A 15416-nucleotide genomic window follows, 5' to 3' on the forward strand; every position below is an offset into this window, starting at 1 on the left:
AAGTGTATTTTGCCCATATCTCATAATATGCCAAAATCACTTAAGTATTTGGTACCTTACCATATTTCGTTTCCACTTAAGTGCACCGTACCTTACGATGTTCCTTAATTATCCTATCTCTCATCAATCCGTCCTTTGTGTGTGACCCTATAGGTTTTCGCGACGTTGGCAATTATATTAAATCACGCATTTAACATAATAAACAGTGAGTGGTATCTAGCAACACATCACTGCTACCCAAGTCACGAAAATGTCATGTGATAATAATTATGTGTATAATTACCCCTTTGCCCTTATGTCTATATTGAACACAAGGTATAGACCGTGTCACCCTTGTCCAGTTCAATATTGGGCCCATAGACATTTATCCTGTTACGCAGGATTGGCAAATTCCATCTAGGACACTCATGTCCCTCAGCATGCTTTGTGGAGTACCCATCAACTGTCTTTATGGTCATCCAGTTACGGATAACGTTGGATCAGTAATAAAGCACTCAACTCTACATCTAGGATCCATAGTGGTTTCAGGTCGAAGAGTGGTATACACTATTATCACCATGAGAATAACTTATGACACTTTGCATAACTTTCTATATAGTATTCTCATAGCGGATCAATCCGGTATAAATATTACTCCTAATATTCATACCTATGTTTAAGACTTGATAACTCTTTATCCATGATCCATGAGATGTGATCATCAGTCTACAAACATAATAGTCTTAATGCTTTAATGTTATCCCACTTCACACTAAAGCTCGACTACGGATACTTTAAGAATAGTGTCCTTATGTTTAATGTGTTCTCATGATTAAGTCACACTTAATACATTAAACGGACTATCTATTCTAGGGACTTTATTAATCAACCATAATAAAGAAAATGCCTTTTATTATAAATAATTCGATACAAGTACCAAAAGTATTGGCCTCTAGGGCTTACACCAACATGGACAACCTCCCTCAACAAAGCACACCCATTAGGAGCCATGGTGCATGCGGCACAACAACCATCACAGCCCGGGAAGACCCCATTCTTCAACAATTGCCTCTTGACCTCGGCCAATGGAGTCTTCAACTGATCTATATCCGTCACCCAGATTCTCCCATTCTCAGAAATTGCATTCACCCCCATTTGACCATGCGCGGGCATGGGATTAGCATTAACGTTTGGAGATGGTGCAAAATTGATGGCCTTAGAATCCACCAGGTCCTGGACAACATGCTTAAAAGCTTTACAATTTTCCACATTGTGTCCAGGGGCACCAGAGCGAAATTCACATTTAGCATTCTCATCAAAACTGGCCGGCCTCTGGTCAGGTCTCAACGGAGCCAACGTCCTCAACTGAACCAACCCCAAGTCTTTCAACTTCTTCAGCAAGAATGAGTATGTCATAGGTGGTCTATCAAATTGACGATCATTCATTCGTCCTCTCACCTGATATCCGGCCCTCTGCGGTCTTTGTTGAAATGGTTGTCGTTGATGTGGTTGTTGTTGTTGCTGTTGTTGTTGTTGTTGCTGTTGCGCGGGTGAATTATCAGCAAGAATTGTTACCGCAGCAGTGTGCTGGTAGTAACAATCCCTACCTTGTCCCCTCTGGGTATACACAGCACTTGTATCACCCTCCTTCTTTCGCTGGCCATTACCAAAGGGCTTCTTCGATCCAGACGACGAAGCGCTACCCTGTATCTTTCCCAGCTTCAACCAGCTTTCTATTCTTTCTCCAGCCACCACTATATCAGCAAAGTTGGTAACTGGGCATCCTACCATTCTTTCAGCAAAGGTCCCCTGAAGGGTACCCATAAATAGATCCGACATTTCTCTATCTACCAACGGAGGTTGGACTCGGGCAGCCAGCTCCCTCCACCTCTGTGCGTATTCTTTAAACCCCTCATTAGGCTTCTGAGACATACCCTGCAACTGGGTACGGCTAGGAGCCATGTCAGTATTAAATTGGTATTGTTTAAAGAACGCATCACCAAGATCCTGCCAGCTCTTGACATCAGATGACCTCAGCTTGGTATACCATTCCAGAGACCCACCAGACAGACTGTCCTGGAAGAAATACATCCAAAGCTTCTGGTCCATTGTATAAGCAGAAATCTTTCGAACGAAATCCTGGAGATGAGTTTCCGGGCAAGAACTCCCATTATACTTGTCAAACGCAGGCGCTTTAAACTTCTGCGGGATCACAATCCCCTCAACCAGCCCCATGTTCGACATGTTGACAACCCCCGGAGTAGCATAACTCTCTAGAGCCCTGATTTTCTCCGCCAGCACTTGAATCTCCTTATTCGGTGGTTGAACACCACTGAACAAACTGTTCATTCAGCATGGAGAACTGATCCGCTTCTTTGTCTTCCTCTCTATCCTCCTCAGCCCCGAAGAAAGGAGGAAACAGACTATCCTTCAGATTATTGACTACAGGACCTAGTCCACCGCCTGTAGCAGCACCAAAACCACCACCATTATTGATCACCACCCCAGCAATAGTCTTCTTTATGAGATCTCCTCCATCCCTTGATCCACCAAGACCATTGTTGGACACACCCTCCTGATTATTACCACTGTTGGCAGCCGAAGCCCGCTCGAGCTTTTCCACCTTATCAGCAAGTGCTTTCTGTCCCAAGGCCAACCCTTGCATGACGTTTATCAGCTCACCCATTTTCTCCTTCAACTCGAGAATATCTGCGTTGGGTAGATCCATCAGCTTGGATTTGTTGCGCCTGGTAGGGTATCTGTGCGGACGTGCTACGTGCAAGGGAATGATTCTACGTGCGCGAGCAATGATTCCTGAAACAATCAAGCACGTTAGAAACCGACACCTGCAAAATAGAAGACAAGTTATTATGATTGATGCATGAATGCAATGTCTATCCATATGAGGAACACTCTGTCTTTCGGTCCTGGTTTCATCGAGACAGATAATAATTCGACAGCAACATTCTAACATTTAATCATCTGATTTTGCCATACAGAGCAGAAATATATGATTTAGCAAAGATATCACCCAACCATGTGTGTGCTGTGTGAGTGAAGCGAAGCAAATAAAGCTTGAGGATCAATCACTGAATGAAAACAACCACTGTATATCAAAAGCGCACAATATGTGCGAGAGTCATACATCAAGTCTGATACAAATCAAATACAATTCTCCAGAATCATAAAGAAAATACAAGCAAATGGATTCCGTCAACATGCCTGACGGTAATCCAACACAAATAAGAAAGGTCTAATCTGACGAAGGTCCCACAGAAGGCCCTACATCATCAACCATCCTGGTAAACTTCACGGCGAACCTGAGCTCAGTGTTCTCCTGCTGAAGTCTCCCCACCTCCTTCTGGTGAATCTTCATCTGTCGGAAGTAATGATCCCTCTCAGCAAGATAATGATCTCTCTCGGCAATATAATGATCTCTCTCAGTAATGATCTTCACGTTCTCTGCTTCCTTAATCTTCAGCTTTGCTTCCCATTCTGCGGTAAGGACTCTGACTCTGGCTTCCCTCTGATTCTTCACAAGGATCTGTCTCTTCTTCTCATCTTCAATGACCTTCAAAGCTCTAGCTAACTTCTCCTTGGTAAGGTCATGCTCCTTTGTAGACGACTCCAACGCTTGGCTGACCTTGCCATAATAAGCGGTGTCTATCTCAAAACGCTTCACCACAAGAGCATGTCTCTTATCCTGGTCTTCTATTCTCCCTTTGATTTCCTGATTAGCCATCTGAATCCTAGCAACACTCATCTCCAACTCAATCTTCTCTGCTTGCAGTTGATCTCTGGCTTTCTTCATCTCAAGGAACTCTTCCATGCTGACAGAAGAACATGGCCCCTCGATCAAAGGGCACAAAGGATCACCCCCAGGAAATGGTAAATGTGTGAGCTCAATCCTCTTCCTAAGCCAATCATCAAACGGAGGACAAGACCTGCTGTTAAGCTTGCCAAAAGGAACCTTTCCCTTTCTTTGAATGTCGCGCCACTCATCAGACACTTGCCTCAACTTTGGCTGATTACCCTCAATTGGGAAGTAGAAAGACTCCTGAATCTCTCGCCCGAGAGGAGGACCCTCCACAGCAAACCCCATTTGTCTCCTAAGAAGCACCGGGTTGTAATTAATGCAACCTTGAACTCCTATAAGAGGCACATTGGGAAGACTCCCACAACTGCAAATGAAATCTCGTCCAGCCACACCATTGTGAGTCCAAGCTATGTCCTTGGCTCGCAAACCCATCAACCTTATTGACCACTTGACAGTAGGATCAAGAAAGACAAAGGCACCTCTAGAAGGCAAATATCCCATGAACCATTTGTACAACAGCTGAGCACAACATCGGATCAATCCCCCACGCCGCTTCTCGTTCCGATTATGGACCGAGTAATAGACATCTCCAACCAGGGTAGGAATGGGATTCCTCTGCACAAACAACCGGATAGCATTAATATCTACAAAGTTCTTCTGGTTAGGAAACATGATGATTCCATAAATGCTCACAGCAAGCAAAGCACAAACGGTCCTCCAATTACCCACAACAGCATGCTCCTTGGCTTTAACCTCCAAGAAACTCAGATGAAAACCGGGAAACTTTCCCTTCTCCTTCAAACCCCCCTTAGCCACCTCCGGGCTCAAATAAAGAGCACGAGAGATCTCAGCAACATCAGGTTCCTCCTTAGTGACATAGAATGGAATCTGGTCTCTAATCTAAATACCCAGGATGCTGGCATAGTCCTCCATCAAAGGTCCCAATAGGTAATCCGGGAAAACAAAGCATCTCAAGCCCGGGTCATAAAACTGGAGAAGAGTATGGATGACACTCCTATCTGTATCTATGAGCCTGAAAACCAACTTCAGAATACCCCCATAAGTCTCACGGAACATCCCCGCACGGTCAGGTGTAATCAATGCTATCATATCTCTCAGCACACCAATCTCTGGGTCAAAGAAACTGTAGACAACATCATCTTTCAAGCCGGTCCTCATATCTGGAACAAAAAAGTCTCTCAACCAGGATCTCGATCAAGAATATCCCCTACATATGGATAAACATGAGTTAGATGCGAATAAATGCAAAATGAGAATGATGTTGATGCATGAATGCAATGCACTGTGCCATCCTCCAAGTCATCTGATCACCCATTGCACTGGATTCCAGTCTCTGAACTGATCACAACCATCTGAGATACCGAGTAACCACAAATCCAACTCAGGGTTCCGAAATAAACGGAACTGAAGGATACATCACCATCATCACCAGAAAGTCCTCTGAACAGATAACCACAAGATCCTCTGAACCAGCCCAGGGAATCCTGAAATAAACGGATCCTCACTGATAAATATCGCGGACAGAACTCCGGCGTCTCAGAAATAAATCCACAAATCCCACTCATAAATAGGACCCAGATCAATAACTGAACCATTAGTCACCATCAAAGTTACCAACAGAACATGCATTTGTAGGAAACAAACCCTCCCCTCACAGGTAAATTCTAACAAGGTCATCCTAAGGCGGATAATGGTCTCAACAATCGGACAAGATACTCAATGGGTTTGCCTTTTCGGGTGTGCCGCTGCAGCTCTCATAAGATCGTCTAAACCAAAGATCCGGGAATGAACGGTCACTGAAGTCAATAGCTCAGATGAAGTGACTCAACCAAAGTGGATACTCCACAAAGGAAGAGCTCCCTCAAAAGAACCTCGTTCGGCTTGTGGTATGTCACGTCGCCCAAAACATGTTGACCTAACATGAGAGGCAACATGAGACCACGCTAATCCTAGGCGTATACTCGGGCCTAGGTTTTAGCCCCACTCAGAACACCCACCCCAAATCAAAGGAACCAAACCTGTACAGAATCCAGCATAATGATAATATGATGCATGCAAACATATATGCAAATAATCACAGTATAATAATCATAAATGCAATAAATAGAACAGTAAAAGCAACCAAAACTATCCTAGAGAGCGCTAGGATTGACTCGCTTAGGGAAGATGAACCAGCAAGAGGTCAACTTCGCCTCTCCCCAGCAGAGTCGCCAGCTGTTGCAACGCGAAAAACAACCGGCGGGAAAAACAAACAAACAGAGCCGCCACCGTGCGTTATTTATCCCAAAAGAGGGAAAGGAAACGCTCGAAGTAAACCTGGAAAGGAAATGGTCTTACGACCGGAGATTATAAGGATCGGGAGTCGGTTATGCGAAGGGAAGGTATTAGCACCCCTACGCATCCGTCGTACTCGACGGGATCCACGCTCAGAAAGATAGAAGAAAGGTTACTAAAAACTGTTCAAAGAATGCACAAAACTAGACTGAAACACAGATGAAAGACGGAAGAAGCGGACTCGGCAGGATATCGCATCCTGGGCCTACGTAGTCTGTCAGACACAGACATCAGAGTCGACGTATTTCGGGGAAATGGGAAACGGGCTCGCTAGGATATCGCATCCTATGCCTACGTATCTCATCTAGAATGAGAATCAAAGCTACCGTAGTTCGGCTAACGCACGCCAAACAAAACACAAACAGGAAACCGACTGCCAATCGCTGGACTTACGTCAGACTCCACACAAACAAACCACACACAGGAAATCGACGGCCAATCGTTGGACTTATGTCAGACTCCAAACAAGCAAACACACACAGGAAACCGACTGCCAATCGCTGGACTTATGTCAGACTCCAAACAAACAAACACACACAGGAAACTGACTGCCAATCGCTGGACTTACGTCAGACTCCAAACAAGCAAACACACACCAAAAAAGAAAAGGGTTCCCGGAGAGATCTCACACGATCTCCTGCCTACGTACCTCATCTGGTATGAGGATCAGGGCAACGTAGTTCCCCTTAACAGGGAAAGAACTTCTATCCTAACCAGAGACTAGGGAGATAACAGACTACTAGGGAGACTACGACTCGAGCCTAGAAGTTGTCATGCATACGATCCCTATGTTGAAGTCTCTAACAAGAGTTTGACTCACATAGGCAGTGAGTCAACTCAAGTCTATCTCTAGGTACGTTCAACTTCCTCGAAAGTTGATCATACGACTCCTACAGAAAGGAGATGAGAAGCAAAAGCAGATAAACATCAAAAGCAAACAGCACACACTATACGCAAACAAATGGGCTCAAGCAAGGTTAGGCTTTAGTCAAGGGGTCATATCGACCTTGACAAACAAGCCAAATACTGGAATGGGTGGTCAGGCTCTTAACCTCTAACATTGAGAGTTAGGGTGAGCAGATGAACTGGAGATGAGGGTCATGCCTCATAGCTCTTAACCCGGGCCTGGGTGAGCTTGAATCAAAGAATGTGTGGGAGTCCAGAATGTGGGACTCTATTACACATGACTGACACAACAAGATTTTGGGTTTTTATTCAAAGTGCTTCAACACATGGTGTGAGCAAGATGAAAGACACAACTGACTAGCAGGGGATGGATTGCACATCCCTTTTATCTGCCAATGCCTCTTCCGTTAGGAGGTCTTTATATGTACAAGGCACAAAGATAAACAAGCACAAACGTTGCCTCTTAAGGAGGGCTTCAGACAGGTGCCTGCCAAAATAACATGACAGGTCTTCCAGACTACATGGAGAGTAGGAATTCACCTAAGTGGTATGCCAACCACAAGAAAAGCAACTCAAATAATGAGTTAAAGCGGCTAAAGTACCTGTGAGAAAAGCTAAACCAGTCAATATTTACGTTCAGACAAATCAAACAATCAACAGTTAATAGATCTCAACAGACAGACAAAACCAATATGCACAATGAGTAAGCCATAAGGAAAACACTCAAGTGAATTATCATCAAAGCCTACAAAACAAACAAATGTTAGCAAACAATAACAAATGGCCGAGCTCAAATGAAGAAGCAACCAATCATGGAGATGCATGCTTGAACCTGAAATTCACAACTCAAATATGAGTACCAACCCCTAGGGCAAAGCCTAGGGTCAAAGGTGAAGAAAAAATCCAAAACAGAATCTAAAACTCAACATGAATCATCCTTAATCAATCATGAACATGTCCTAAAAAGGGACAAATCAAAATCATCAAGCAAGGTCATCATTCAACCAAGAGAAGGCAATGCACACAACATGATCATCAATTGGACATACAAGATGAGAAAATGCACATTAAATCAGAAATGGCTCAAACAATTCTGGAAATTTTTCATGAGCATTCAACACATCACACACAATTAGCATACCAAAAATTGTAAACAGAAGAGATCAATTGATATGGAAATGAAAATTCATAAGCAAACCAACCAATTGTGTGACACAAATTGTCACACCTAAAGTACATGTGTCCCAAACAGTGAAGACAATATCAAAAAATTCCAAATAAAATAACACAAATTCATCGACATGTTAACCATCATCATGCAAAATTTCATGGCATTTGGATCAATATCAAGCATTTCACAATGGAAAGGACAAGGCAATGTCACAAAAGTATACATGTTTACATGGTCTAACACAATTCAAAATCCAGCCAGGCAAAATTCCAGAAATTAACATCATAAAATTCTAGACATTTCAAGGATCAAGTAGCAAAAAACTTGGAATTATTTGGATCATTCTACAATTAGTTATGATTTTTTGAAGATCATGGAAAAAATGAAATAAAAATTGAAAAAAACATGAAATAATGAAAAGAATTGAATAAAATGGCAATTGCTCCCAGCCGGAATCGAAGCGAGGGGCGCTTCCAGGACGAAACAACGTCATTTCATCAGTGCCCTAGCCAAATGCAGAAACGGACGCTATGCTGACGCTAGGTGGACGCTAGTGGCGGAAACCACCGTCTTCTTCATGAAGACGGTGGTGGTTACTGTTCACGAAAAAAAAATCCAGAATTTTAAAAGTTTTATATCATCAGAATGGTCATGCAATGTAGGTTACAGATCAACCAATATCTAAAGCTAATTCATCATGAATCGTGAGAATCGATCAAAAACATTTCAACATGTCAAGCTTTAATTAAGCATATCTCACTCAATTCTTCACCAAATCACACGAAATTTATATCAGATTGATCAGCAAGAGTAGATCTACAAGATTATACACATAAAACAGATAATTAAGATGATCGAAAATGTGACCTCTTGAAGATCAACTTCTGGAAATGCACGATCCAAGGCTTGGAAAGCTTCAAATCTACTCCAGAATACTTGTTATGAAGATTGATGATGAATTTGAGGCTTGGAACTATGTAGATCTTGCTTAAATCTCAACTGCCATGGCTATGTTCTTGAGCTTCACATGCACGATTCTGGTCCAATCTTGACGATCCAAGGCTTGATCTGTACTAAATCCACACCAGGGAACAAGAATATGCAAGAAAATTGGAAGGTTATGTGATGAAATTTTGAATTATGATTGAGAGAAAAAAATGGAGGGAAAAAGTTCTAGAGCTAGAAATGGTGAAGAAGTGAAAATTCTGTTATGATTATGTATATATATATGCTCCACTAATCACATCCAAATTGTAATTAGGCAAGGTTTAGTTGAGATTAGCAAAGATAGGGTGTGTGACCAAAAATGACAATTTTTGTGGTGCATGGGAATTCCAAACGTGAACAGTACCATGTACATGGCCAAATTCACTTAAAATCCTCTAATTAACACAATGGCAATGGCGATTTGTTCCCATGATGCACCAATTTCAAATTTAGCATTTTCCCTCCAAAATAAGCATGAATATGCATATGATCATAAGATGAATTTTCATGCAATATGATGAATGCTTTGGAAAGTTCATGTCATGATAAGAATTTGGCAAAAAGGAGCACTCAATTTGGAGTTATGAGTCAAACGATATGGCCTTTTGAAGTTTCAAGCACACTTGGCAATAATTTGATCATATCTCCTCAACCATTCATCATAAATTCATGATCTTGGACTTTTTGGAAATGGGAGAGAAAGATATTCAACTTTCATGTTGTACAAAAATTCATTTGAAGCTTCTTTGATGATGTAAGATCAAGTTGAATTTGAACCAAAAACTTTCCATTTTTGGAAACTTTCAATTACAGGTCACTTTCCATTTTTCGAAACTTTTGCACTGACCTCAGATTCTTCAAGATATGCATTTGTAATGATGAATAAGCCTCTTTTGAACATGAATGGGATGTTGAAACTCATTTCTCCCCCTCCTAGCCCTCAGTTGACTTTCTGTTGACTTTCTAGTTGACAGATGACTTAGAAGTGCTCTGATCAGCTTGAGCCTCAACCACTTGAGGAATTGGCTCCAAAATGAAACCCTAACTCAAGTAAGCCCAAGATAATGACCACATGATCTCCATTCAAGAAATAAACCCCATCTCCTTGAAAAACCCTGACTGGTAGAATGGCACTGATTAGGGTCGACCAGAGGTCAAAACCCTAACCCCAAGGAACCTGATCCTGAACAATGAACCCCTTGCAGATGACATAACCATGATGATGATGATGATGTACCCTTGCCAATAAGATAATGCTCAACCTCCTTGAGGGATCAAGAAACCCTAATGCACTGCAAACCCTCAGATGGCTAGTGATCAATTTATGAGACCCTCAGACTTGAATCTCTTAACCTCTCCTTCTTCTGAGAAAGACTTTAGAGGATGACTTGCTCGTTCTCACATGATATGCAATATGCAAATGCCTAATGTCCCAAAACATGAAATGCAATATGCTAAACTAGTCCCAAGAAGAGAAGGGCAAATTTTGAGGTGTTACACTAAGGTTTAGTTGGATCCTTAAGAAGACAAAAAAGGTTATTCTTTGTGTTTATTATAATATGTTGATTATAGTGGATTAAGTCCTTATGTATAAGACAAATCACCTTGGCGGGTGGACTGGATTAGCTTTGAGTTTCAAGCGAACCAGGATAAAAATATTTGTGTATTTATCTCTTCACTATTAAATTGTTAGTGGTGTTTTTTCTTCTGAAAAAAGCTTTTGCTTGTAAAACACAATTCACCCCCCCCCCCCTTTTTCTTGTGTTTTTCACACATTGAATTGGAATCAAAGCTCCTGTTCTGATTGTGATAAAAAGTTGTATCAACATCTCACAATGTTCAGTACCAATCCAGTTATGTGAGAAACAATGGTTGTTACTAACGTTGCTAACGTTGTTAATAATAATGATAGAGATCATTAAAGTGCAAAACCACCTATTTTTAATGGTGAGAAATTTGACTACTATAAATACATTATAGAAAGTTTCTTTCTTGGTTACGATGTTGATATCTGGGATCTCGTACTCGATGGCTATGTTCACCCAGTAAATACTGAAGGAAATACTTTAGCAAGAAGTGTTATGTCTGATCAACAGAAGAAAGACTTCAAAAATCATCATAAGGCCAAAAACATATTGCTTAATGATATCTCTTATATGGAGTATGTGAAGATAACAAATAGAGATTCTACCAAATCCATCTTTGACTCTATGAGAATGATTCATGAGGGAAATACTTAAGTAAAGGAGACAGAGGCATTGACCTTAATCCAGAAATATGAGGCTTTCAAAATGGAAGATGATGAAAAGTTAAGACTATGTTCTCAAGGTTTCAGATGCTTGTCGCAGGGCTTAAGGTTGTGAATAAAGGTTACTCTACAACTGATCATGTCAAGAAAATTATCAGAAGTCTTCCAAAAAAATGGAGACCTATGGTAACTGCCTTGAAGCTGGAAAATGATCTCAACAACATCAGTCTTGAAGAACTTGTTAGTTCTTTAAGAAGTCATGAGATTGAGCTAAAAGAAGATGAACCTCAGAAGAGAGGTAAATCTGTAGCTCTAAAATCCAAGCCTGAGAATACTAAAGCATATCAAGCTGAGGAAGAATCAGAAGGATCTAATGAAGACTCAGAAGATAATGATGAGCTGTCTCTAATCTCAAAGAGAGTCAACAGACTCTAGAAACACAGACAAAGTGGTCAAGGGAAATTCAAAGGTGTCAGAAGGACTGTTGGTCGCTTTGAATCCTCATCTGGACAAAAGAAGCAAGCTTCTGAAAAATAAGTTATCTACTTCAAGTGCAAAGAGGCAGGTCACTACAAAAATGACTGTCCTAAGTTGAAGAAGGATAGAAGGCCCAAGAAGAACTTCTCCAAAGTCAAGAAGGGGTTGATGGCTACCTGGGATAACTCAGAATCTAAAGAAGAAGATTCTAACGAAGAAAAAGTTAATGTTGCACTGATGGCAACTGCTGAGGATCCCACAAGCTCTAAGGAACCAGAAGATAAGGTATCATCAGAATCAGAATCTGACTCCGATTCTGAAGAGGTATTCTCTAACCTATCTCATTATGATATTGAAATTTGTCTCTCTGAAATGCTGGAAAAGTACCAGAGTCTTCAGAGTAGATACAAGGACCTTAAACAAGTCCAAGTAACTGCGTATGAAACTCAGAAAGAGCTTGAAAAAGATATTTCCTCTCTAAATGAAAAAGTATTTTCTTTAGACATTCAGAACTTTGCTTTGAAAAGAAAAATTTCAAAACTAGAGGAGGAAATAACTTCAGAAGCTTCTGGTACTGATTGCATCATCAGATATGACATAACATTCCAATACTTTCGGGCTAAAAGCATAGATAGAAGTAAAATGGATTTCTTGATTTATGGAGTTAGAAGAAATGGAAGGAAAGGTTTAGGTTGTACAAAATCTATAAAACCTGTCGAAAGTCATAAGGTAAAACCAAAACCTCTCTATGTGTATTTCGTGCCTGCTGGCGTTGAGCTTGATACTTCTACACAGACACAGAAGTATACTAAGGATAAGAACTCTTTTCTAAAACCTAAGTATCATGCATAAATATCTCATGATTATCCTTCTTCTAAAAGACCCAAAGTTGTAAGAAACTCTGATAAAACTAACAAAAAAGGACCCAAAAAGTGGGTACCTAAGGATACAATTATTTATGTTACAGACATCCTTAACAGCTCAGTTGAGACACCAGTCATGGTACCTAGACAGTGGATGCTCGCGACATATGACGGGAAAAAGGTCTATGTTCCAAGATTTAGAAATTAAGCCTGGAGGCTTCGTTGGTTTTGGAGGAATCCAAAAAGGAAAGATCATTGGCTCTGGAACCATTGATAACGGTAAACTTCCTTCTATTACTAATGTTCTTTTAGTTGATGGTTTGATGCATAACCTATTGTCTATTAGTCAACTTAGTGACAATGGTTATGATATCATCTTTAATCAAAAGTCATGTAATGTTGTTAGTCAAAAAGATGGCACAATCCTTTTTAACGGAAAGAGGAAAAACAACATTTATAAAATTAGACTTTCTGATCTTGAAGATCAAAATGTAAAATGTCTAATGTTTGTTAATAAGGAGCAATGAGTCTGGCATATACGTTTGGGCCATGTTAGTATGACAAGGATTTCTCAGCTAAATAAGCTTGAATTAGTCAGATGTCTACCCAAACTGAAGTTTGCTTTAGATGCTCTTTGTAAAGCATGTCAGAAAGACGAGTTTTCTAAAACTTCTTCAAAGCAAAAACTGTTGTTTCTACCTTTAGACCGTTAAAACTTCTGCATATTGATTTGTTTGGACCAGTGAAAACTGCTTCTATCAATGGAAAAAAGTGTGGATTGGTCATAGTTGATGACTACAGTCATTGGACATGGGTAAAGTTCTTGAAACACAATGATGAGTCACATTTTGTGCTTTCTACCTTCTGCTCACTAGTGCAAACAAAAATGAATTATAAAATAGTCAAAGTCAGAAGTGATCATGGTGAAGAATTTGAAGATAAACATTTTAAAAATATTTTTTATTCAAATGGTATTTCCCATGATTTCTCCTGTCCTAGAACTCCACTACAAAATGGAGTTGTAGAAAGGAATAATAGGATTTTTCAAGAAATGGCTCGCACCATGATCCAAGAAACTGATACGGCTAAGCATTTTTGGGCAGAAGCAATTAACACAACGTGTTATATTCAAAACACGATTTCTATCCGACCTATTATGGGTAAGACTCCTTATGAATTGTGGAAGAACAAAAAGCCCAACATTTCTTACTTTCATTCTTTTGGATGTGAATGTTTATGTTAAACACTAAAGAGAATCTTGGAAAGTTTGATTCTAAATCACAAAAGTGTCTTCTGTTAGGATATTCTGAACGCTCTAAAGGCTACATAATCTTTAACACCGAAACACGAATTGTTGAGGAGTCAATTCATGTTAGATTCAATCATAAGATTGACCCTAAAAAGCCAAAGCTAGTTGAGAAATTTGCAGATCTGAAGATCAACCTTTCAGAATCCAAAGATATTGTCTTTGGAAAAGAGACTCAGAAGGAAAATCCAAATAATCTGAAGAAACGACTCAACCAGAATTAATCGTTGATCCAACTCATCAGAAGAAGAGTAAATCAATAACTTATCATTTCGAGGAACTGATTCTGGGAGATAAGAATGCTCCAGTCATAACTAGATCTTCATTCAGACCTTCTGAAGAGACTCTTCTAGATTTGGTATATCTGATAGAACCCATATCCATTGATGAAGCTCTTCTGGATAGTTAATGGATAATGGCCATGCAAGATGAACTGAAGCAATTCACCATAAACGACGTTTAGGATCTTGTTCAGAAACCAAAAGGCTTCCATGTCATTGGAACCAGACGAGTCTTCAGAAATAAGCTGAATGAGAAAGGCGAAGTTGTCAGAAACAAAGCTCTACTGGTAGCACAAGGTTATAGTCAGTAAGAAGGTATAGACTATACATAACGTTTTCTCCAGTTTCCAGGTTAGAGTTTATTCGGCTTCTAATTTCTTTTGCAGTCAATCATAACATCATCCTTTATCAAATGAATGTTAAAAGTACATTTCTAAATGGATATACTTCTGAAGAAGTATATGTGCATCAACCTTCTGGTTTTGAAAGTTCTCAAATCCTGATTTTGTTTTTAAACTAAAAAAATCTTTGTACTGTCTGAAGCAAGCTCCCGGAGGTTGGTATGATAGACTAAGCAACTTTCTATTGGAAAGTGATTTTACTAGAGGGAAAGTGGACACAACTCTCTTTTGCAAAACCTTCAAGAATGATATTTTGGTTGTGTAAATTTATGTTGATGATATTTTTTTTTGTTCTGCTAATGTGCCGTTGTGCAAGGATTTTGCTAAGTCTATGCAGATAGAATTCAAAATGAGTCTGATGAGAGAACTTAAGTTCTTTATGGGAATCCAGATTGATCAAAGACCAGAAGGAACTTATATTCATTAGAGAAAATACACAAAGGAACTTTTGAAGAAATTCAACTTATCAGAATGTAAGCAATCAAAGACTCCAATGCATCCTACATGCATTCTGGAGAGAGATGAGGTAAGTAGTAAGATAAATCAGAAGCTATTCAGAGGTATGATAGGTTCTCTTCTATATCTAACCGCTTATTGACCCGATATCTTATTTAGTGTCTGCTTA

This window comes from Lathyrus oleraceus, chromosome 1, assembly GCF_024323335.1.
Source record: "Lathyrus oleraceus cultivar Zhongwan6 chromosome 1, CAAS_Psat_ZW6_1.0, whole genome shotgun sequence".
Lineage (NCBI taxonomy): Eukaryota > Viridiplantae > Streptophyta > Magnoliopsida > Fabales > Fabaceae > Lathyrus > Lathyrus oleraceus.